This window comes from Oncorhynchus masou, unplaced genomic scaffold (assembly GCF_036934945.1).
Source record: "Oncorhynchus masou masou isolate Uvic2021 unplaced genomic scaffold, UVic_Omas_1.1 unplaced_scaffold_1474, whole genome shotgun sequence".
Taxonomy (NCBI): Eukaryota; Metazoa; Chordata; class Actinopteri; order Salmoniformes; family Salmonidae; genus Oncorhynchus; species Oncorhynchus masou.
The window spans coordinates 112,255-136,091 of NW_027004734.1; the positions used below are offsets into that span (position 1 = coordinate 112,255).

The 23,837-nt window shown below is 43.5% G+C and overlaps 1 pseudogene; it reads right to left on the bottom strand.

Moving 5' to 3' along the window:
- Nucleotides 1-23,619, bottom strand: part of LOC135530979 (unconventional myosin-XV-like) — a 135,852-nt pseudogene extending 112,233 nt beyond the window's left edge.
- Nucleotides 23,620-23,837: the final 218 nt, after the last annotated feature.

A 23,837-nucleotide genomic window follows, 5' to 3' on the forward strand; every position in this document is an offset into this window, starting at 1 on the left:
TTACCTTATCGTACCAGTATTACCTTATCGTACCAGTATTACCTTATCGTACCAGTATTACCTTATCGTACCAGTATTACCTTATCGTACCAGTATTACCTTATCGTACCAGTATTACCTTATTGTACCAGTATTACCAGTATTACCAGTATTACCTTATCGTACCAGTATTACCTTTTCGTACTAGTATTGCCTTATCATACCATTATTACCTTATCATACCAGTATTACCTTATCATACCAGTATTACCTTATCATACCAGTATTACCAGTATTACCTTATCGTACCAGTATTACCTTATCGTACCAGTATTACCAGTATTACCTTACCGTACCAGTATTACCTTATCGTACCAGTATTACCAGTATTACCTTATCGTACCAGTATTACCTTATCGTACCAGTATTACCAGTATTACCAGTATTACCTTATCATACCAGTATTACCTTATCGTACCAGTATTACCAGTATTACCTTATCGTGACAGTATTACCTTATCGTACCAGTATTACCTTATCGTAACAGTATTACCTTATCGTACCAGTATTACCAGTATTACCTTATCGTACCAGTATTACCTTATCGTACCAGTATTACCAGTATTACCCTATCGTACCAGTATTACCAGTATTACCTTATCGTACCAGTATTACCAGTATTACCTTATCGTACCAGTATTACCTTGTCGTACCAGTATTACCTTATCGTACCAGTATTACCAGTATTACCTTATCGTACCAGTATTACCAGTATTACCTTATCGTACCAGTATTACCAGTATTACCTTATCGTGACAGTATTACCTTATCGTACCAGTATTACCTTATCGTACCAGTATTACCAGTATTACATTATCGTACCAGTATTACCTTATCGTACCAGTATTACCGTATCGTACCAGTATTACCAGTATTACCTTATCGTACCAGTATTACCTTATCATACCAGTATTACCAGTATTACAAATATCGTACCAGTATGACCAGTATTACCTTATCGTACCAGTATTACCTTATCGTACCAGTATTACCCTATCGTACCAGTATTATCTTATTGTACCAGTATTACCAGTATTACCTTATCGTACCAGTATTACCTTTTCGTACTAGTATTGCCTTATCATACCATTATTACCTTATCATACCAGTATTACCTTATCATACCAGTATTACCTTATCTTACCAGTATTACCAGTATTACCTTATCGTACCAGTATTACCTGTATTACCTTATCGTACCAGTATTACCTTATCGTACCAGTATTACCTTATCGTGCCAGTATTACCTTATCGTACCAGTATTACCAGTATTACCTTATCGTACCAGTATTACCTTATCGTACCAGTATTACCAGTATTACCTTATCATACCAGTATTACCTTATCTTACCAGTATTACCAGTATTACCCTATCGTACCAGTATTACCAGTATTACCTTATCGTACCAGTATTACTTTATTGTACCAGTATTACCTTATCGTGCCAGTATTACCTTATCGTACCAGTATTACCAGTATTACCTTATCGTACCAGTATTACCTTATCGTACCAGTATTACCTTATTGTACCAGTATTACCAGTATTACCTTATCGTACCAGTATTACCTTTTCGTACTAGTATTGCCTTATCATACCATTATTACCTTATCATACCAGTATTACCTTATCATACCAGTATTACCTTATCTTACCAGTATTACCAGTATTACCTTATCGTACCAGTATTACCTTATCGTACCAGTATTACCAGTATTACCTTATCGTACCAGTATTACCTTATCGTACCAGTATTACCAGTATTACCCTATCGTACCAGTATTACCAGTATTACCTTATCGTACCAGTATTACCTTATCGTACCAGTATTACCTTATCGTACCAGTATTACCAGTATTACCTTATCGTACCAGTATTACCTTATCGTACCAGTATTACCAGTATTACCTTATCGTGACAGTATTACCTTATCGTACCAGTATTACCAGTATTACCTTATCGTACCAGTATTACCTTATCGTACCAGTATTACCAGTATTACCTTATCGTACCAGTATTACCTTATCGTACCAGTATTACCCTATCGTACCAGTATTACCAGTATTACCTTATCGTACCAGTATTACCTTATCGTACCAGTATTACCAGTATTACAAATATCGTACCAGTATGACCAGTATTACCTTATCGTACCAGTATTACTTTATTGTACCAGTATTACCTTATCGCACCAGTATTACCGGTATTACCTTATCGTACCAGTATTACCTGTGTTTCCTTATCGTACCAGTATTACCAATATTGCCTTATCGTGCCAGTATTACCAGTATTACCTTATCATACCGGTATTACCTTATCGCACCGGTATTACTTTATCATACCAGTATTACACTATTGTACCAGTATTACCAGTATTGCCTTATCGCACCAGTATTACCTTATCGTACCAGTATTACCTTATCGTGCCAGTATTACTTTATCATACCAGTATTACCAGTATTACCTTATCGTACCAGTATTACCTTATCGTGCCAGTATTACTTTATCATACCAGTATTACCCTATCGTACCAGTATTACCTTATTGTGCCAGTATTACTTTATCGTACCAGTATTACCCTATCGTACCAGTATTACCAGTATTACCTTATCGTACCAGTATTACCTTATCGTGCCAGTATTACTTTATCATACCAGGATTACCCTATCGTACCAGTATTACCTTATCGTACCAGTATTACCAGTATTACCTTATCGTACCAGTATTACCAGTATTACCTTATCGCACCAGTATTACCAGTATTACCCTATCGCACCAGTATTACCAGTATTACCTTATCGTACCAGTATTACCAGTATTACCTTATCGTACCAGTATTACCAGTATTACCTTATCGTGACAGTATTACCTTATCGTACCAGTATTACCTTATCGTACCAGTATTACCAGTATTACATTATCGTACCAGTATTACCTTATCGTACCAGTATTACCAGTATTACCTTATCGTACCAGTATTACCTTATCGTACCAGTATTACCTTATCGTACCAGTATTACCAGTATTACCTTATCGCACCAGTATTACTTTATTGTACCAGTATTACCTTATCGTGCCAGTATTACCCTATCGTACCAGTATTACCAGTATTACCTTATCGTACCAGTATTACCTTATCGTACCAGTATTACCCTATCGTACCAGTATTACCAGTATTACCTTATCGTACCAGTATTACCAGTATTACAAATATCGTACCAGTATGACCAGTATTACCTTATCGTACCAGTATTACTTTATTGTACCAGTATTACCTTATCGTACCAGTATTACCGGTATTACCTTATCGTACCAGTATTACCTGTGTTTCCTTATCGTACCAGTATTACCAATATTGCCTTATCGTGCCAGTATTACCAGTATTACCTTATCATACCGGTATTACCTTATCGTACCGGTATTACTTTATCATACCAGTATTACACTATTGTACCAGTATTACCAGTATTGCCTTATCGTACCAGTATTACCGGTATTACCTTATCGTACCAGTATTACCTGTGTTTCCTTATCGTACCAGTATTACCAATATTGCCTTATCGTGCCAGTATTACCAGTATTACCTTATCATACCGGTATTACCTTATCGTACCGGTATTACTTTATCATACCAGTATTACACTATTGTACCAGTATTACCAGTATTGCCTTATCGTACCAGTATTACCTTATCGTACCAGTATTACCTTATCGTACCAGTATTACCAGTATTACCCTATCGTACCAGTATTACCAGTATTACCTTATCGTACCAGTATTACCTTATCGTACCAGTATTACCCTATCGTACCAGTATTACCAGTATTACCTTATCGTACCAGTATTACCTTATCGTACCAGTATTACCAGTATTACAAATATCGTACCAGTATGACCAGTATTACCTTATCGTACCAGTATTACTTTATTGTACCAGTATTACCTTATCGTACCAGTATTACCGGTATTACCTTATCGTACCAGTATTACCTGTGTTTCCTTATCGTACCAGTATTACCAATATTGCCTTATCGTGCCAGTATTACCAGTATTACCAGTATTACCTTATCGTACCGGTATTACTTTATCATACCAGTATTACACTATTGTACCAGTATTACCAGTATTGCCTTATCGTACCAGTATTACCTTATCGTACCAGTATTACCTTATCGTGCCAGTATTACTTTATCATACCAGTATTACCAGTATTACCTTATCGTACCAGTATTACCTTATCGTGCCAGTATTACTTTATCATACCAGTATTACCCTATCGTACCAGTATTACCTTATTGTACCAGTATTACCTTATCGTACCAGTATTACCTTATCGTGCCAGTATTACTTTATCATACCAGGATTACCCTATCGTACCAGTATTACCTTATCGTACCAGTATTACCAGTATTACCTTATCGTACCAGTATTACCAGTATTACCTTATCGTACCAGTATTACCAGTATTACCCTATCGTACCAGTATTACCAGTATTACCTTATCGTACCAGTATTACCAGTATTACCTTATCGTACCAGTATTACCAGTATTACCTTATCGTGACAGTATTACCTTATCGTACCAGTATTACCTTATCGTACCAGTATTACCAGTATTACATTATCGTACCAGTATTACCTTATCGTACCAGTATTACCAGTATTACCTTATCGTACCAGTATTACCTTATCGTACCAGTATTACCTTATCGTACCAGTATTACCAGTATTACCTTATCGTACCAGTATTACTTTATTGTACCAGTATTACCTTATCGTGCCAGTATTACCCTATCGTACCAGTATTACCAGTATTACCTTATCGTACCAGTATTACCTTATCGTACCAGTATTACCCTATCGTACCAGTATTACCAGTATTACCTTATCGTACCAGTATTACCTTATCGTACCAGTATTACCAGTATTACAAATATCGTACCAGTATGACCAGTATTACCTTATCGTACCAGTATTACTTTATTGTACCAGTATTACCTTATCGTACCAGTATTACCGGTATTACCTTATCGTACCAGTATTACCTGTGTTTCCTTATCGTACCAGTATTACCAATATTGCCTTATCGTGCCAGTATTACCAGTATTACCTTATCATACCGGTATTACCTTATCGTACCGGTATTACTTTATCATACCAGTATTACACTATTGTACCAGTATTACCAGTATTGCCTTATCGTACCAGTATTACCTTATCGTACCAGTATTACCTTATCGTGCCAGTATTACTTTATCATACCAGGATTACCCTATCGTACCAGTATTACCTTATTGTGCCAGTATTACTTTATCGTACCAGTATTACCCTATCGTACCAGTATTACCAGTATTACCTTATCGTACCAGTATTACTTTATCATACCAGGATTACCCTATCGTACCAGTATTACCTTATCGTACCAGTATTACCAGTATTACCTTATCGTACCAGTATTACCAGTATTACCTTATCGTGACAGTATTACCTTATCGTACCAGTATTACCTTATCGTACCAGTATTACCAGTATTACCTTATCGTACCAGTATTACCTTATCGTACCAGTATTACCTTATCGTACCAGTATTACCAGTATTACCTTATCGTACCAGTATTACTTTATTGTACCAGTATTACCTTATCGTGCCAGTATTACCCTATCGTACCAGTATTACCAGTATTACCTTATCGTACCAGTATTACCTTATCGTACCAGTATTACCAGTATTACAAATATCGTACCAGTATGACCAGTATTACCTTATCGTACCAGTATTACTTTATTGTACCAGTATTACCTTATCGTACCAGTATTACCGGTATTACCTTATCGTACCAGTATTACCTGTGTTTCCTTATCGTACCAGTATTACCAATATTGCCTTATCGTGCCAGTATTACCAGTATTACCTTATCATACCGGTATTACCTTATCGTACCGGTATTACTTTATCATACCAGTATTACACTATCGTACCAGTATTACCAGTATTACCTTATCGTACCAGTATTACCAGTATTACATTATCGTACCAGTATTACCTTATTGTGCCAGTATTACTTTATCGTACCGGTATTACAGGTATTACCTTATTGTACCAGTATTACCTTATCGTACCAGTATTACTTTATCGTAACAGCATTACCTTATCGTGCCAGTATTACCAGTATTACATTATCGTACCAGTATTACCTTAGCATACCAGTATTGCCTTATCGTCCCCAGGTTACCGGTGGTACCTTATCATACCAATGGTACCTTATCGTACCAGTAGTACATTATCATACCAGTACTACCAATGGTATGCGCTTGTGAATGATAGAGTGTGTTTTGTTTCATAATTTCAGGTCACAACTTGCAGATTTGTTTACTGAAAGCTCAAACCACTGCTTTTAACCAGTGCAAGGTGACCGGAAACATGACCGAATACAAACAGTGTAGCTATTCCCTCCGCAAGGCAATCAAACAAGCTAAGCATCAGTATAGAGACAAAGTAGAGTTACAATTCAACGGCTCAGACACAAGAGGTATGTGGCAGGGTCTACAGTCAATCACGGATTACAAAAAGAAAACCAGCCCTGTCACGGACCAGGTTGTCTTGCTCCCAGGCAGACTAAATAACTTTTTTGCCCGCTTTGAGGACAATACAGTGCCACTGACACGGCCTGCAAACAAAACCTGCGGACTCTCCTTCACTGCAGCCGACGTGAGGAAAACATTTAAACGTGTTAACCCTCGCAAGGCTGCAGGCCCAGACGGCATCCACAGCCGCGTCCTCAGAGCATGCACAGACCAGCTGGCTGGTGTGTTTACGGACATATTCAATCAATCCTTATCCCAGTCTGCTGTTCCCACATGCTTCAAGAGGGCCACCATTGTCCCTGTTCCCAAGAAAGCTAAGGTAACTGAGCTAAACGACTACCGCCCCGTAGCACTCACTTCCGTCATCATGAAGTGTTTTGAGAGACTAGTCAAGGACCATATCACCTCCACCCTACCTGACACCCTAGACCCACTCCAATTTGCTTACCGTCCAAATAGGTCCACAGACAATGCAATCTCAACCACACTGCACACTGCCCTAACCCATCTGGAAAAGAGGAATACCTATGTGAGAATGCTGTTCATCGACTACAGCTCAGCATTTAACACCATAGTACCCTCCAAAATCGTCATCAAGCTTGAGACCCTGGGTCTCGACCCCGCCCTGTGCAACTGGGTACTGGACTTCCTGACAGGCCGCCCCAGGTGGTGTGGGTAGGTAACAACATCTCCACCCCGCTGATCCTCAACACTGGGGCCCCACAAGGGTGCGTTCTGAGCCCTCTCCTGTACTCCTGTTCACCCATGACTGCGTGGCCATGCACGCCTCCAACACAATCATCAAGTTTGTGGACGACACAACAGTGCTAGGCTTGATTACCAACAACGACGAAACTGCCTACAGGGAGGAGGTGAGGGCCCTTGGAGTGTGGTGTCATGAAAATAACCTCACACTCAACGTCAACAAAACTAAGGAGATGATTGTGGACTTCAGGAAACAGCAGAGGGAGCACCCCCCTATCCACATGGACGGGACAGTAGTGGAGAGGGTAGTAAGTTTTAAGTTCCTCGGCGTACACATCACGGACAAACTGAGTTGGTCCATCCACACAGACAGCGTCGTGAAGAAGGCCCAGCAGCGCCTCTTCAACCTCAGGAGGCTGAAGAAATTCAGCCTGTCACCAAAAGCACTCACAAACTTCTACAGATGCACAATCGAGAGCATCCTGTCGGGCTGCATCACCGCCTGGTACTGCAACTGCTCCGCCCAGAACCGGAAGGCTCTCCAGAGGGTAATGAGGTCTGCACAACGCATCATCGGGGGCAAACTACCTGCCCTCCAGGACACCTACACCACCCGATGTTACAGGAAGGCCATAAAGATCATCAAGGACATCAACCACCCGAGCCACTGCCTGTTCACCCCGCTATCATCCAGAAGGCGAGGTCAGTACAGGTGCATCAAAGCTGGGACCGAGAGACTGAGAAACAGCTTCTATCTCAAGGCCATCAGACTGTTAAACAGCCACCACTAACATTGAGTGGCTGCTGCCAACACACTGACTCAACTCCAGCCACTTTAATAATGGGAATTGATGGAAATTGATGTAAAATACATCACTAGCCACTTTAAACAATGCTACTTAATATAATGTTTACATACCCTACATTACTCATCTCATATGTACATACTGTACTCGATACGATCTACTGCATCTTGCCTATGCCGCTCTGTACCATCACTCATTCATATATCTTTATGTACATATTCTTTATCCCTTTACACTTGTGTGTATAAGGTAGTAGTTTTGGAATTGTTAGTTAGATTACTTGTTGGTTATTACTGCATTGTCGGAACTAGAAGCACAAGCATTTCGCTACACTCACATTAACATCTGCTAACCATGTGTATGTGACAAATACATTTTATTTGATTTGATGTATTGCTGTGCATTTTGTTGCCAACCTATTTTGCTACCTGACAACTTTACGGTTTTTACTTTTTAATTACCGTTTATATTTGTAGTTTTTCCCTCACTCAACTTTTTTCATTCAACTTTTTCACTCCGGACGCTTTATCTGGACGTGGTTCGTCAGGACCTCCACCAGCCGAAGCTCAGTAGTAACATTAACATGATGCCTTCTAATTGCAGTCGCTGTACTCATAATATACAGGAGAACGATCACCTTGGGCGAGGATAGCTGTGCTACAAGCCCAGCTTCAGACGCAATAGTTAGGCAAGGGTCATTTAAGTGTAGGAAAGGATGAAACAGCGTCTGGGCCACCAGTAAGTACAGATAGTAGTATAAATCCCCGCACGGTCCCCGCAGCCAGACAATTTTCTCATGGCTTCGATGTCGCTCATTCAGCCGACAGAAACTTTCAACCGGTTTTCCCCATTAAGCAGCGAGTCGGAGTCAGAGGCCGAGCCTTCTCTTGTCTCTACTTCTCCCGTAACGGGGTCTGAGATGCCAAAGCCTCCCACCGGGGCGGTAGTCACTCTGACAAATTGAAAACCCTAGACACTGGTGACTCCATTACACACAGTATTAGACTTAAAACGAATCATCCAACGATCATACACTGTTTACCAGGGGGCAGGGCTACCGACGTTAAGTCGCTCTGGATAAGAGCGTCTGCTAAATTACTTAAATGTAAATGTTAAATGTTAAGGCCATTCTGAAGATGGTGCTGGCTTAAGCCAAAACTGGCGAGTGTAACTGTGTCACACTAGTGAACATATCCCCTACCCATCCCGCAAAGGCGGAGGTGTAGCTAACATTTACGATAGCAAATGTCAATTTATAACAACAAAAAAATAATTTTTTGTCCTCTCACTGTTCGGGCGGCGCTCGGTGTTCGTTGTCACCGGTCTACTAGCTGCCACCAACCCCTTTCCCTTTTCTGTTGGTTTTGTCTTATTGGTTACACCTGTTTCTTGTTTAGGTTTTAGTTGGGCTATTTATGCTGGTAATGCCCACCTGCTCTTTGTGCAGGCTTATTTTTCCTCTGTTTATGTTTGTGGTTGTGCAATTTCCTTTGTTTTCTCCGGACTGGTTGGGTCCTGGTTTTGGGCCGGTCTTGTTATTGCGCCTGGTGTTTTGGCCATTTTTCCTGCCCCGGAATAAAACATTGTTCTTTACTCTCTGCTTCCTGTGCCTGACTCCACACCCACTACTTATAGAAGTGCGTTACAGGTTTTGTCTTTTGAGCTTCTAGCCATGAAATCTATGGAGCCAAATCAAAAACATTTATAGCTACTGTTTACAGGCCTCCTGGGCCATATACATCGTTCCTCACTGAGTTCCCTGAATTCCTATCGGACCTTGTAGTCATAGCAGATAATATTCTAATCGTTGGTGACTTTAATATTCACATGGAAAAAATCCACAGACCCACTCCAAAAGGCTTTCGGAGCCATCATCGACTCAGTGGGTTTTGTCCAACATGTCTCTGGACTTACTCACTGTCACAGTCATACTCTGGACCTAGTTTTGTCCCATGGAATAAACGTTGTGGATCTTAATGTTTTTCCTCATAATCCTGGACTATCGGACCACCATTTTGTTACGTTTGCAATCACATCAAATAATCTGCTCAGACCCCAACCAAGGATCATCAAAAGCCGTGCTATAAATTCTCAGACAACCCAAAGATTCCTTGATGTCCTTCCAGACTCCCTCTGCCTTCCCCAAGGACAGAATAGGACAAAAATCAGTTAACCACCTAACTGAGGAACTCCATTTAACCTTGAGGAGAATAATAACAATCCTAAATGTATTTTTGATACTGTCGCAAAGCTAACTAAAAAGCAGCATTCCCCAAGAGAGGATGGCTTTCACTTTAGCAGTAATAAATTAATGAACTTCTTTGAGGAAAAGATCATGATCATTAGAAAGCAAATTACAGACTCTTCTTTAAATCTGCGTATTTCTCCAAAGCTCAGTTGTCCTGAATCTGCACAACTCTGCCTGGACCTAGGATCAAGAGAGACGTACAAGTACTATATCTCTTGACACAATGATGAAAATAATCATGGCCTCTAAACCTTCAAGCTGCATACTGGACCCTATTCCAACTAAACTACTGAAAGAGCTGCTTCCTGTGCTTGGCTCTGTTGAACATAATAAACGGCTCTCTATCCACCGGATGTGTACCAAACTCACTAAAAGTGGCAGTAATAAAGCCTCTCTTGAAAAAGCCAAACCTTGATCCAGAAAATATCAAAAACTATCGGCCTATATCGAATCTCCCATTCCTCTCAAACATTCCTCTCAAACATTTTAGAACTTTAATTCGATTATAGCTCGCGGTAACCTGCCTCACCCAATGTGATACGGAATCTGCTGTTATTTTTAATTTTTAGAACACATTCAAGAACCTCCAGAAGCTAACTCGCTACAAGCTATTTAGCCATGGTTAGCCACTGCTAGCGGCTTTACCCTCTGCACCTTCTGCTTCCCTGCCCCATCCACCGCTGCCCCTGGACACCAATCACCTGGCTACATAGCTGATGCATGCTGGACTGTCCATTATTCACGGTACTCCATTCTGCTTGTTTATGTTTTATCTGTCGACCCCAGCCGCACTCAGTCTCTGTGTGTAGTTAATCCGACCCTCCCTGCCTAGTCAACGCCATTTTACCTGCTGTTGTTGTGCTAGCTGATTAGCTGTTGTTGTCTCACCTACTGTTTTAGCTAGCTCTCCCAATTCAACACCTGTGATTACTGTATGCTTCCCTATATGTCTCTCTCAAATGTCAATATGCCTTGTATACTGTTGTTCAGGTTAGCTATCATTGTTTTAGTTTACAATGGAGCCCCTAGTTACCCCTGGCACCCCCTTTGTCCCACCTATGCGTTGACCTCACTCATTATAACCAGTATGTCCAGAGATGCAACCTCTCTCATCATCACCCAGTGCCTGGGCTTACCTCCGCTGTACCCGCACCCCACCATTCCCCTGTCTGCGCATTATGCCCTGAATATATTCTACCATGCCCAGAAATCTGCCCCTTTTATTCTCTGTCCCCACCGCTCTAGGCGACCAGTTTTGATAGCCTTTAGCCGCACCCTCATACTACTCCTCCTCTGTTCCGCGGGTGATGTGGAGGTAAACCCAGGCCCTGCATGTCCCCAGGCACCCTCATTTGTTGACTTCTGTGATCGAAAAAGCCTTGGTTTCATGCATGTCAACATCAGAAGGCTCCTCCCTAAGTTTGTTTTACTCACTGCTTTAGCACACTCTGCTAACCCTGATGTCCTTGCCGTGTCTGAATCCTGGCTTAGGAAGGGCACCAATAATTCTAAGATTTCCATACCCAACTATAACATTTTTCATCAAGATAGAACTGCCAAAGGGGGAGGAGTTGCAGTCTACTGCAGAGAGAACCTGCAAAGTAATGTCATACTTTCCAGGTCCATACCCAAACAGTTCGAACTACTAATCTTAAAAATTACTCTCTCCAGAAATAAGTCTCTCACTGTTGCCACCTGCTACCGACCTCCCTCAGCTCCCAGCTGTGCCCTGGACACCATTTGTGAATTGATCGCCCCCCATCTAGCTTCAGAGTTTGTTCTGTTAGGTGACCTAAACTGGGATATGCTTAACACCCCGGCAGTCCTACAACCTAAGCTAGATGCCATCAATCTCACACAAATCATCAAGGAACCCACCAGATACAACCCTAAATCTCTAAACAAGGGCGTCATCCTGACCAACTGGCCCTCCAAATACACCTCCGCCGTCTTCAACCAGGATCTCAGCGATCACTGCCTCAATGCCTGTATCCGCTACGGAGCCGCAGTCAAACGACCACCCCTCATCACTGTCAAACGCTCCCTAAAACACTTCTGTGAGCAGGCCTTCCTAATCGACCTGGCCCGGGTATCCTGGAAGGACATTGACCTCATCCCGTCAGTTGAGGATGCCTGGTTATTCTTTAAAAGTAACTTCCTCACCATTTTAGATAAGCATGCTCCGTTCAAAAAATGCAGAACTAAGAACAGATATAGCCCTTGGTTCACTCCAGACCTGACTGCCCTCGACCAGCACAAAAACATCCTGTGGCGGACTGCAATAGCATCGAATAGTCCCCGCGATATGCAACTGTTCAGGGAAGTCAGGAACCAATACACTCAGTCAGTCAGGAAAGCTAAGGCCAGTTTCTTCAGGTAGAAATTTGCAACCTGTAGCTCCAACTCCAAAATGTTCTGGGACACTGTGAAGTCCATGGAGAACAAGAGCACCTCCTCCCAGCTGCCCACTGCACTGAGGCTAGGTAACACGGTCACCACCGATAAATCCATGATTATCGAAAACTTCAACAAGCATTTCTCAACGGCTGGCCATGCCTTCCGCCTGGCTACTCCAACCTCGGCCAACAGCTCCGCCCCCCCCGCAGCTACTCGCCCAAGCCTCCCCAGGTTCTGCTTTACCCAAATCCAGATAGCAGATGTTCTGAAAGAGCTGCAAAACCTTGACCCGTACAAATCAGCTGGGCTTGACAATCTGGACCCTCTATTTCTGAAACTATCCGCCGCCATTGTTGCAACCCCTATTACCAGCCTGTTCAACCTCTCTTTCATATCGTCTGAGATCCCCAAGGATTGGAAAGCTGCCGCAGTCATCCCCCTCTTCAAAGGGGGAGCACCCTGGACCCAAACTGTTACAGACCTATATCCATCCTGCCCTTCCTATCTAAGGTCTTCGAAAGCCAAGTCAACAAACAGGTCACCAACCATCTCGAATCACACCGTACCTTCTCCGCTGTGCAATCGGGTTTCCGAGCCGGTCACGGGTGCACCTCAGCCACGCTCAAGGTACTAAACGATATCATAACGGCCATCGATAAAAGACAGTACTGTGCAGCCGTCTTCATCGACCTTGCCAAGGCTTTCGACTCTGTCAATCACCATATTCTTATCGGCAGACTCAGTAGCCTTGGTTTCTCTGATGATTGCCTTGCCTGGTTCACCAACTACTTTGCAGACAGAGTGCAGTGTGTCAAATTGGAGGGCATGCTGTCCGGTCCTCTGGCAGTCTCTATGGGGTGCCACAGGTTTCAATTCTCGGGCCGACTTTTCTCTGTATATATCAATGATGTTGCTCTTGCTGCAGGCGATTCCCTGATCCACCTCTATGCAGACGACACCATTCTATATACTTCCGGCCCGTCCTTGGACACTGTGCTATCTTACCTCCAAACAAGCTTCAATGCCATACAACACTCCTTCCGTGGCCTCCAACTGCTCTTAAACGCTAGTAAAACCAAATGTATGCTTTTCAACCGTTCGCTGCCTGCACCTGCACGCCTGACTAGTATCACCACCCTGGATGGTTCTGACCTTGAATATGTGGACATCTATAAGTACCTAGGTGTCTGGCTTGACTGTAAACTCTCCTTCCAGACTCATATCAAACATCTCCAATCGAAAATCAAATCCAGAATCGGCTTTCTATTCCGCAACAAAGCCTCCTTCACTCATGCCGCCAAACTTACCCTAGTAAAACTGACTATCCTACCGATCCTCGACTTTGGCGACGTCATCTACAAAATAGCTTCCAACACTCTACTCAGCAAACTGGATGCAGTTTATCACAGTGCCATCCGTTTTGTCACTAAAGCACCTTATACCACCCACCACTGCGACTTGTATGCTCTAGTCGGCTGGCCCTCGCTCCATATTCGTCGCCAGACCCACTGGTTCCAGGTCATCTACAAGTCCATGCTAGGTAAAACTCCGCCTTATCTCAGTTCCCTGGTCACGATGGCAACACCCACCCGTAGCACGCGCTCCAGCAGGTGTATCTCACTGATCATCCCTCAAGCCAACACCTCATTTGGCCGCCTTTTCGTTCCAGTTTTCTGCTGCCTGTGACTGGAACGAATTGCATAAATTGCTGAAGTTGGAGACTTTTGTCTCCCTCACCAACTTCAAACATCTGCTATCAGAGCAGCTAACCGATCGCTGCAGCTGTACATAGTCTTATCGGTAAATAGCCCACCCAATTATACCTACCTCATCCCCATACTGTTTTTATTTATTTACTTTTCTGCTCTTTTGCACACCAATATCTCTACCTGTACATGACCATCTGATCATTTATCACTCAGTGTTAACCTGCAAAATTGTAATTATTTGCCTACCTCCTCATGCCTTTTTGCACACAATGTATATAGACCCTTTTTTTCTACTGTGTTATTGACTTGTTCATTGTTTACTCAATGTGTAACTCTGTGTTGTCTGTTCACACTGCTATGCTTTATCTTGGCCAGGTCGCAGTTGCAAATGAGAACTTGTTCTCAACAAGCCTACCTGGTTAAATAAAGGTTAAATAAAACTCACTGCCTTCCTGAAGACAAACAATGTATATGAAATGCTTCAGTCTGGTTTTAGACCACATCATAGCAATTAGACTGCACTTGGAAATGTAGTAAATTACCGTTTAATGGCCTCAGACTGAGGCTCCTAGACCTTAGTGCTGCTTTTGATACCATCGATCACCACATTATTTTGAAGAGATTGGAAACCCAAATTGGTCTACACTGTTCTGCACTGGTTTAGATCTTGTCTGTCAGAAAGATATCAGTTTGTCTCTGTGGATGGTTTGTCCTCTGACAAATCAACTGTAAATTTTGGTGTTCCTCAAGGTTCCCTTTAGGACCACTATTGTTTTCACTATATATTTTACCTCTTGGGGATGTCATTCGAAAACATAATGTTAACTTTCACTGCTATGCGGATGACACACAGCTGTACATTTCAATGAAACATGGTGAAGCCCCCAAAATTGCCCTCGCTAGAAGCCTATGTTTCAGACATAAGGAAGTGGATGGCTGCAAACTTTCTACTTTTAAACTCGGACAAAATAGAGATGCTTGTTCTAGGTCCCAAGAAACAAATAGACCTTCTGTTGAATCTGACAATTAATCTTAATGGTTGTACAGTCGTCTCAAATAAAACTGTGAAGGACCTTGGCGTTACTCTGGACCCTGATCTCTCTTTGACGAACATATCAAGACTGTTTCAAGGACAGCTTTTTTCCATCTACGTAACATTGCAAAAATCAGGAAACTTTCTGTCCAGAAATGATGCAGAAAAATGAATCCATGCTTTTGTTACTTCAACGTTAGACAACGGGCAATGCTCTATTTTCCGGCTACCCGGATAAAGCACTAAATAAACTTCAGTTAGTTAAATACGGCTGCTAGAATCCTGACTAGAACCAAAACATTTGATCATATTACTCCAGTGCTAGCCTCCCTACACTGGCTTCCTGTTAAGGCAAGGGCTAATTTCAAGATTTTACTGCTAACCTACAAAGCATTACATGGGCTTGCTCCTACCTATCTTTCCGATTTGGTCTTGCCGTACATACCTACACATATGCTACGGTCACAAGACGCAGGCCTCCTAAGTGTTCCTAGAACTTCTAAGCAAACACCTGGAGGCAGGGCTTTCTCCTATAGAGATCCATTTTTATGGAATGGTCTGCCTACCCATGTGAGAGACGCAAACTCGAAGGTCTCAACCTTTAAGTCTTTACTGAAGACTCATCTCTTCAGTGGGTCATATGATTGAGTGTAGTCTGGCCCAGGAGTGTGAAGGTGAACGGAAAGGCTCTGGAGCAACGAACCGCCCTTGCTGTCTCTGCCTGGCCGGTTCCCCTCTTTCCACTGGGATTCTCTGCCTCTAACCCTATTAAAGGGGCTGAGTCACTGGCTTACTGGTGCTCTTTCATGCCGTTCCTAGGAGGGGTGCGTCACGGAGTGGGTTGAGTCACTGATGTGATCTTCCTGTCTGGGTTGGCGTGTCCCTTGGGTTGTGCCGTGGCGGAGATCTTTGTGGGCTATACTGCCTTGTCTCAGGATGGTAAGTTGGTGTTTGAAGATATCCCTCTAGTGGTGTGGGGGCTGTGCTTTGGCAAAGTGGGTGGGGTTATGTCCTGCCTGTTTGGCCCTGTCCGGGGTATTGTCGGACGGGGCCACAGTGTCTCCCGACCACTCCTGTCTCAGCCTCCAGTATTTATGCTGCAGTAGTTTATGTGTCGGGGGCTAGGGCCAGTCTGTTACAGTGGGGCAAAAAGTATTTAGTCAGCCACCAATTGTGCAAGTTCTCCCACTTAAAAAGATGAGATTAGGCCTGTAATTTTCATCATAGGTACACTTCAACTATGACAGACAAAATGAAGAAAAAAATCCAGAAAATCACATTGTAGGATTTTAATGAATTTATTTGCAAATTATGGTGGAAAATAAGGATTTGGTCAATAACAAAAGTTTATCTCAATACTTTAATATATACCCTTTGTAGGCAATGACAGAGGTCAAACGTTTTCTGTAAGTCTTCACAAGGTTTTCACACTGTTGCTGGTATTTTGGCCCATTCCTCCATGCAGATCTCCTCTAGAGCAGTGATGTTTTGGGGCTGTTGCTGGGCAACACTGACTTTCAACTCCCCTCCAAAGATTTTCTATGGGTTTGAGATCTGGAGACTGGCTAGGCCACTCCAGGACCTTGAAATGCTTCTTACGAAGCCACTCCTTCGTTGCTCGGGCGGTGTGTTTGGGATCATTGCCATGCTGAAAGACCCAGCCACGTTTCATCTTCAATGCCCTTGCTGATGGAAGGAGGTTTCACTCCAAAATCTCACGATACATGGCCCCATTCATTCGTTCCATTACACGGATCAGTCGTCCTGGTCCCTTTGCAGAAAAACAGCCCCCAAAGCATGATGTTTCCACCCCCATGCTTCTGTTATGCACTTGAGTGAAGACCCAAAAGCGGTTTAACAGAAACAGAGTTCTTTTAATGAAAAAACAGGAATGGCATAGATCCTCTTCCGACGTTGTCAATGGCACAATAGACTACCCGCAGAGAGGGCGACAAATGAAACATAAAGTCCCTCTGATGAATAGCTGGGTAGCGGCGACAGGCTGCAGGTCGCTCTGGGTCGGTGCGGTCACAGAGGAACGGTGGTACCTGATCACACGTAGCATATGATGAACTGGACACAGTGCAAACAAAAGATAGTGAGAAGTGTACAGGATGCACCTGCCAGGCAGATTCGACAGGATAGGACTAGGAGGAAGCAAACGAGACGATAGCTTGCTTCTGGCATGAGAAACACAAACGAGAATCTGACACCGGAAAGTAGCAGGAACAGAGAGAGAAATAGAGACCTAATCAGAGGGAAAAAAGGGAACAGGTGGGGAAAGGGTGAACGAGCTAGTTAGGGGAGATGAGGAACAGCTGGAGAAGGAGAGAAAGAGAAGGTAACCTAATAAGACCAGCAGAGAGAGACAGAGTGAAGAGAAAGGACAGGAACAGACATAATAAGACATGACAGCTTCACAGTAGGTATGGTGTTCTTTGGATGCAACTCAGCATTCTTTGTCCTCCAAACCCGACGAGTTGAGTTTTAACCAAAAAGTTATATTTTGGTTTCATCTGACCATATGACATTCTCCCAATCTTCTTCTGGATCATCCAAATGCTCTCTAGCAAACTTCAGACGGGCCTGGACATGTACTGGCTTAAGCAGGGGGACACTGTAATGGAATAATCAGAATTGGTGGGTAACATAGGTAAGATGTTTTATATTCATCATACAGTATGTTTGTAAGTTACTTCTCATCAAGAATGTTAATTTTGTATAATACTGTGGCAGGGTTGCAGTATCTGTTCTATGTCAAGACTAAGTTGCATGGGCCGCAGAGAGGGGAGAGGTCAAGGGATCATCAAGCGTGTATCTCTTGGCTCTTGGTAATGTCTGTGTGCCAGTCAGTGTGTCTCTGTGATCTTGTCAAGATAGGATGGATTTGATATATGCCTGTTGATATGGACTCTCAACTTTTCATTAGAGATACTGAACTGTTGAAAGTCAAAATTCTATAGAGCTCATATAATTAAAGATGGACTTTGATAACTAACTCTGACTCTGTGTGTGGTTTTGCGCTCATGATTTGGTAAATAGAGGAAATTTCCACGACAACACGTCTGGCAATGCAGGATTTGAGTCCCCTGGCGGCGTAGTGTGTTACTGATGGTAGGCTTTGTTACTTTGGTCCCAGCTCTCTGCAGGTCATTCACTAGGTCCCCCCGTGGTTCTGGGATTTTGCTCACCGTTCTTGTGATCATTTTGACCCCCACGGGGGTGAGATCTTGCGTGGAGCCCCAGATCGAGGGAGATTATCAGTGGTCTTGTATGTCTTCCATTTCCTAATAATTGCTCCCACAGTTGATTTCTTCAAACCAAGCTGCTTACCTATTGCAGATTCAGTCTTTCCCAGCCTGGTGCAGGTCTACAATTTTGTTTCTGGTGTCCTTTGACAGCTCTTTGGTCTTGGCCATAGTGGAGTTTGGAGTGTGACTGTTTGAGGTTGTGGACAGGTGTCTTTTATACTGATAACAAGTTCAAACAGGTGCCATTAATACAGGTAACGAGTGGAGGACAGAGGAGCCTCTTAAAGAAGAAATTACAGGTCTGTGAGAGCCAGAAATCTTGCTTGTTTGTCGGTGACCAAATACTTATTTTCCACCATAATTTGCAAATAATTTTTTTAAATCATACGATGTGATTTTCTGGATTTCTTTCTTCTCATTTTGTCTGTCATAGTTGAAGTGTACCTATGATGAAAATTACAGGCCTCTCATGTTTTTAAGTGGGAGAACTTGCACAATTGGTGGCTGACTAAATACTTTTTTGCCCCACTGTATATCTGGAGTATTTCTCCTGTCTTATACGGTGTCCTGTGTGAATTTAAGTATGCTCTCTCTAATTCTCTCTCTCTTTCTTTCTTTCTTTCTTTCTTTCTTTCTTTCTTTCTTTCTCTCTCGGTGGACCTGAGTCCTAGGATGACTCCCAGTCCACCTGGTCATGCTACTGCTCAAGTTTCAACTGTTCTGCCTGTGGCTATGGAACCCTGACCTGTTCACCGGACGTGCTACCTTGTCCCAGACCTGCAGTTTTCAACTCTCTAGAGACAGCAAGAGCGGTAGAGACACTCTGAATGATCAGCTATGAAAAGCCAGCTGACATTTACTCCTGAGGTGCTGACTTGCTGCACCCTCGACAACTACTGTGATTATTATTATTTGACCCTGCTGGTCATCTATGAACATTTGAACATCTTGGCCATGTTCTGTTATAATTCCACCGGCACAGCCAGAAGAGGACTGGCACACCTCATAGCCTGGTTCCTCTCTAGGTTTCTTCATAGGTTCTGGCCTTTCTATGGAGTTTTTCTTAGTCACTGTGCTTCTGCACCTGCATTGATTACTGTTTGGGGTTTTAGGCTGGATTTCTGTTTAGCACATTGTGACATCAGCTGATGTAAGAAGGGCTTTATAAATACATTTGATTGATTGAGTGTTAACTTATTGTACCAGTAGTACCAGTAATACCAAATGTACCATATTGCACCAGTAGTACCAGTACTACCTTATCATAACAGTAGCAGGCTACTGTATGACCTCATTGTACCAATAGTACCAGTAGTAACAGTATTACATTATCATACCAGTAGTAGCCTTCTGTATTACCTTATCACAACAGTAGCAGCCTACTGTATGACCTCATTGTACCAATAGTACCAGTATTACCTTATCATAACAGTAGTAGCCTACTGTATGACCTCATCGTACCAGTATTACCAGTAGTAACAGTATTACCTTATCATACCAGTAGTAGTCTACTGTATGACATTGTATCAATAGTACCAGTACTACCTTATCATAACATTAGCAGCCTACTGTATGACCTCATCGTACCAGTATTACCAGTAGTAACAGTATTACCTTATCATACCAGTAGTAGCCTTCTGTATTACCTTATCATACCAGTAGTAGCCTTCTGTATTACCTTATCATTACAGTAGTGGCTTACTGTGTTACCTTATCACAACAGTAGTAGCCTACTGTATTACCTTATCATTACAGTAGCAGCCTACTGTATTACCTTATCAAGACAGTAGTAGCAGTATTACCTTATCACAACAGTAGTAGCCTACTGTGTTACCTTATCAAGACAGTAGTAGCCTACTGTGTTACCTTATCAAGACAGTAGTAGCCTACTGTATTACCTTACCATACCAGTAGTAGCCTACTGTGTTACCTTATCACAGCAGTAGTAGCGTACTGTATTACCATATCATACCAGTAGTAGCTTGCTGTATTACCATATCATACCAGTAGTGGCGTACTGTATTACCTTATACCAGTAGTAGCTTACTGTATTACCATATCATACCAGTAGTAGCTTACTGTATTACCTTATCATACCAGTAGTAGCTTACTGTTACCTTATCATACCAGTAGTAGCTTACTGTATTACCATATCATACTAGTAGTGGCTTACTGTATTACCATATCATAACAGTAGTGCACTGTATTACCATATCATACCAGTAGTAGCTTGCTGTATTACCATATCATACCAGTAGTGGCGTACTGTATTACCTTATACCAGTAGTAGCTTACTGTATTACCATATCATACCAGTAGTAGCTTACTGTATTACCTTATCATACCAGTAGTAGCTTACTGTATTACCTTATCATACCAGTAGTAGCTTACTGTATTACCATATCATACTAGTAGTGGCGTACTGTATTACCATATCATAACAGTAGTGGCGTACTGTATTACCATATCATACCAGTAGTAGCTTGCTGTATTACCATATCATACCAGTAGTGGCGTACTGTATTACCTTATATCAGTAGTAGCTTACTGTATTACCATATCATACCAGTAGTAGCTTACTGTATTACCATATCATACCAGTACTAGCTTACTGTATTACCATATCATACCAGTAGTAGCTTACTGTATTACCATATCATAACAGTAAAAGCCTAGTGGTTAGAGTGTTGGACTAGTAACTGGAAGGTTGTGAGTTCAAACCCCCGAGCTGACAAAGGTACAAATCTGCCGTTCTGCCCTGAACAGGCAGTTAACTCACTGTTCCCAGGCCGTCATTGAAAATAAGAATGTGTTCTTAACTGAGTTGCCTGGTTAAATAAAGGTAAAATTAAAATTAAATTTTCAGTATTACGGTAATACCTTATCATACCAGGGCCCAGTGGGTTCTATAGTTAAACCAGTATTACCTTTATCATACCAGGGCCCAGAGGGTTCTATAGTTAAACCAGTATTACCTCGTCATACCAGGGCCCAGTGGGTTCTATAGTTAAACCAGTATTACCTTATCGTACCAGGGCCCAGTGGGTTCCCCTTCCCTGTTAGGAGCCCAGTCCGGCTCCAGGTCCATCTCTCTCTGTCCATGGTGGGGGCCCCGGGGATCCAGCAGCTCCTCATCCCAGGGTACATGGACCACTTGGTGAGGTTCTGGACGGTGGGGTGGGGCAGCACTGTCTCTGACCCCCACACATCCACCTGCTCCCCTGGACCCCTAGGCTGTGTCCCCGTCCCAGGCCCTGGGCCCGGAGCCCAGTGATGCCCTGCCCCTTGCCCCGGCCCAGAGCCCTGGACCTGGGGCATGACCACGACGTACGCCCCCTCCAGGCTCCTCCAGCGAGGGGCAGGCGGTAGGAGGCCCACGGAGGTTCTGGTTCTGTAGGGCATTGCCAAGCTGGGGGTGGGCGGGAACAGGTCTCGTCATCAGGCTCCCGTCAGGAAGTCTGTACGTGGCTGAACGCAGGTTCTGGTTCTGTAGAGCGTTGGAGAGCTGGGGAGTGCTTGGCTGGGCCCGGGTCACTAAGGTCCCATCAGGTAGTCTGTAAGTGGCGGAACGCAGGTTCTGGTTCTGGAGAGCATTGGACAGGTTGGGGGAGGGGGCTAGGGGGGCCAGAGACCCCCCACTATAGGAGGCTCCACGGACGTTAGGTTGAGGAGAGCAGAGGAGAGGTTAGGAGAAGAAGGTTGTGGAGGCTCGTTCCTGGTTACTAGAGTTCCATCTGGTAATCTGTACGTAGCCTTGGTAAGATTCTGGTTGAGGGCAGAGGAGAGGTTAGGAGAAGAAGGTTGTGGAGGCTCATTCCTGGTTACTAGAGTTCCATCTGGTAATCTGTACGTAGCCTTGGTAAGATTCTGGTTGAGGAGAGCAGAGGAGAGGTTAGGAGAAGGTTGTGAGGCTCGTTCCTGGTTACTAGAGTTCCATCTGGTAATCTGTACGTAGCCTTGGTAAGATTCTGGTTGAGGAGGGCAGAGGAGAGGTTAGGAGAAGAAGGTTGTGGAGGCTGGATTCCTGGTTACTAGAGTTCCATCTGGTAATCTGTATGTAGCCTTGGTAAGATTCTGGTTGAGGAGGGCAGAGGAGAGGTTAGGAGAAGAAGGTTGTGGAGGCTCGTTCCTGGTTACTAGAGTTCCATCTGGTAATCTGTACGTAGCCTTGGTAAGATTCTGGTTGAGGAGAGCAGAGGAGAGGTTAGGGAGAAGGTTGTGGAGGCTCGTTCCTGGTTACTAGAGTTCCATCTGGTAGACGGTATGTAGCCTTGGTAAGATTCTGGTTGAGGAGAGCAGAGGAGAGGTTAGGAGAAGGTTGTGGAGGCTCGTTCCTGGTTACTAGAGTTCCATCTGGTAATCTGTACGTAGCCTTTGTAAGATTCTGGTTGAGGAGGGCAGAGGAGAGGTTAGGAGAAGGTTGTGGAGGCTCGTTCCTGGTTACTAGAGTTCCATCTGGTAATCTGTACGTAGCCTTGGTAAGATTCTGGTTGAGGAGGGCAGAGGAGAGGTTAGGAGAGGATGGCTGAAGAGTTTGTTCCGTCCTGGTTACTAGAGTTCCATCCGGTAATCTGTACGTAGCCAGGCGGAGGTTTGGGTTGAGAAGAGCTGAGAGAGATTCGGAGAGAAGGAGGAGAGGGAATCGGTTGAGGCTCGTTCTGGGTTACTAGCGTCCCATCTGGTAATTTATACATAGCCTGTTGCATGTTGGGGTTGAGGGAGAGCGGAGGAGAGGTTTGGAGAGAAGGAGGATGGTTGAGGATTGGGTTCAGTCCTGGTGACCAGAGAACCGTCTGGTAGACGGTAGGTAGCTTGTCTCATGCTAGTGTTCTGCAGAGCATTAGACATCAGAGAGACAGAACCGGGAGAACCTCCACTGCTCTTGTTCCCCTCGGAACCCCCGACATCATCACGGAACCATCGGGTAGGCGGAACGCTGACCCCTGTAGGTGGTGGGAGGTGCTAAGAGTGGTGGACAGCGTGGGGAGGAGGGTGGAGGAGGTCTGTGAAGAGCGGGGAGGCGTAGGAAGCGTTGCCGGAGCCGAGGGCTGAGCACGGTGCTGGAG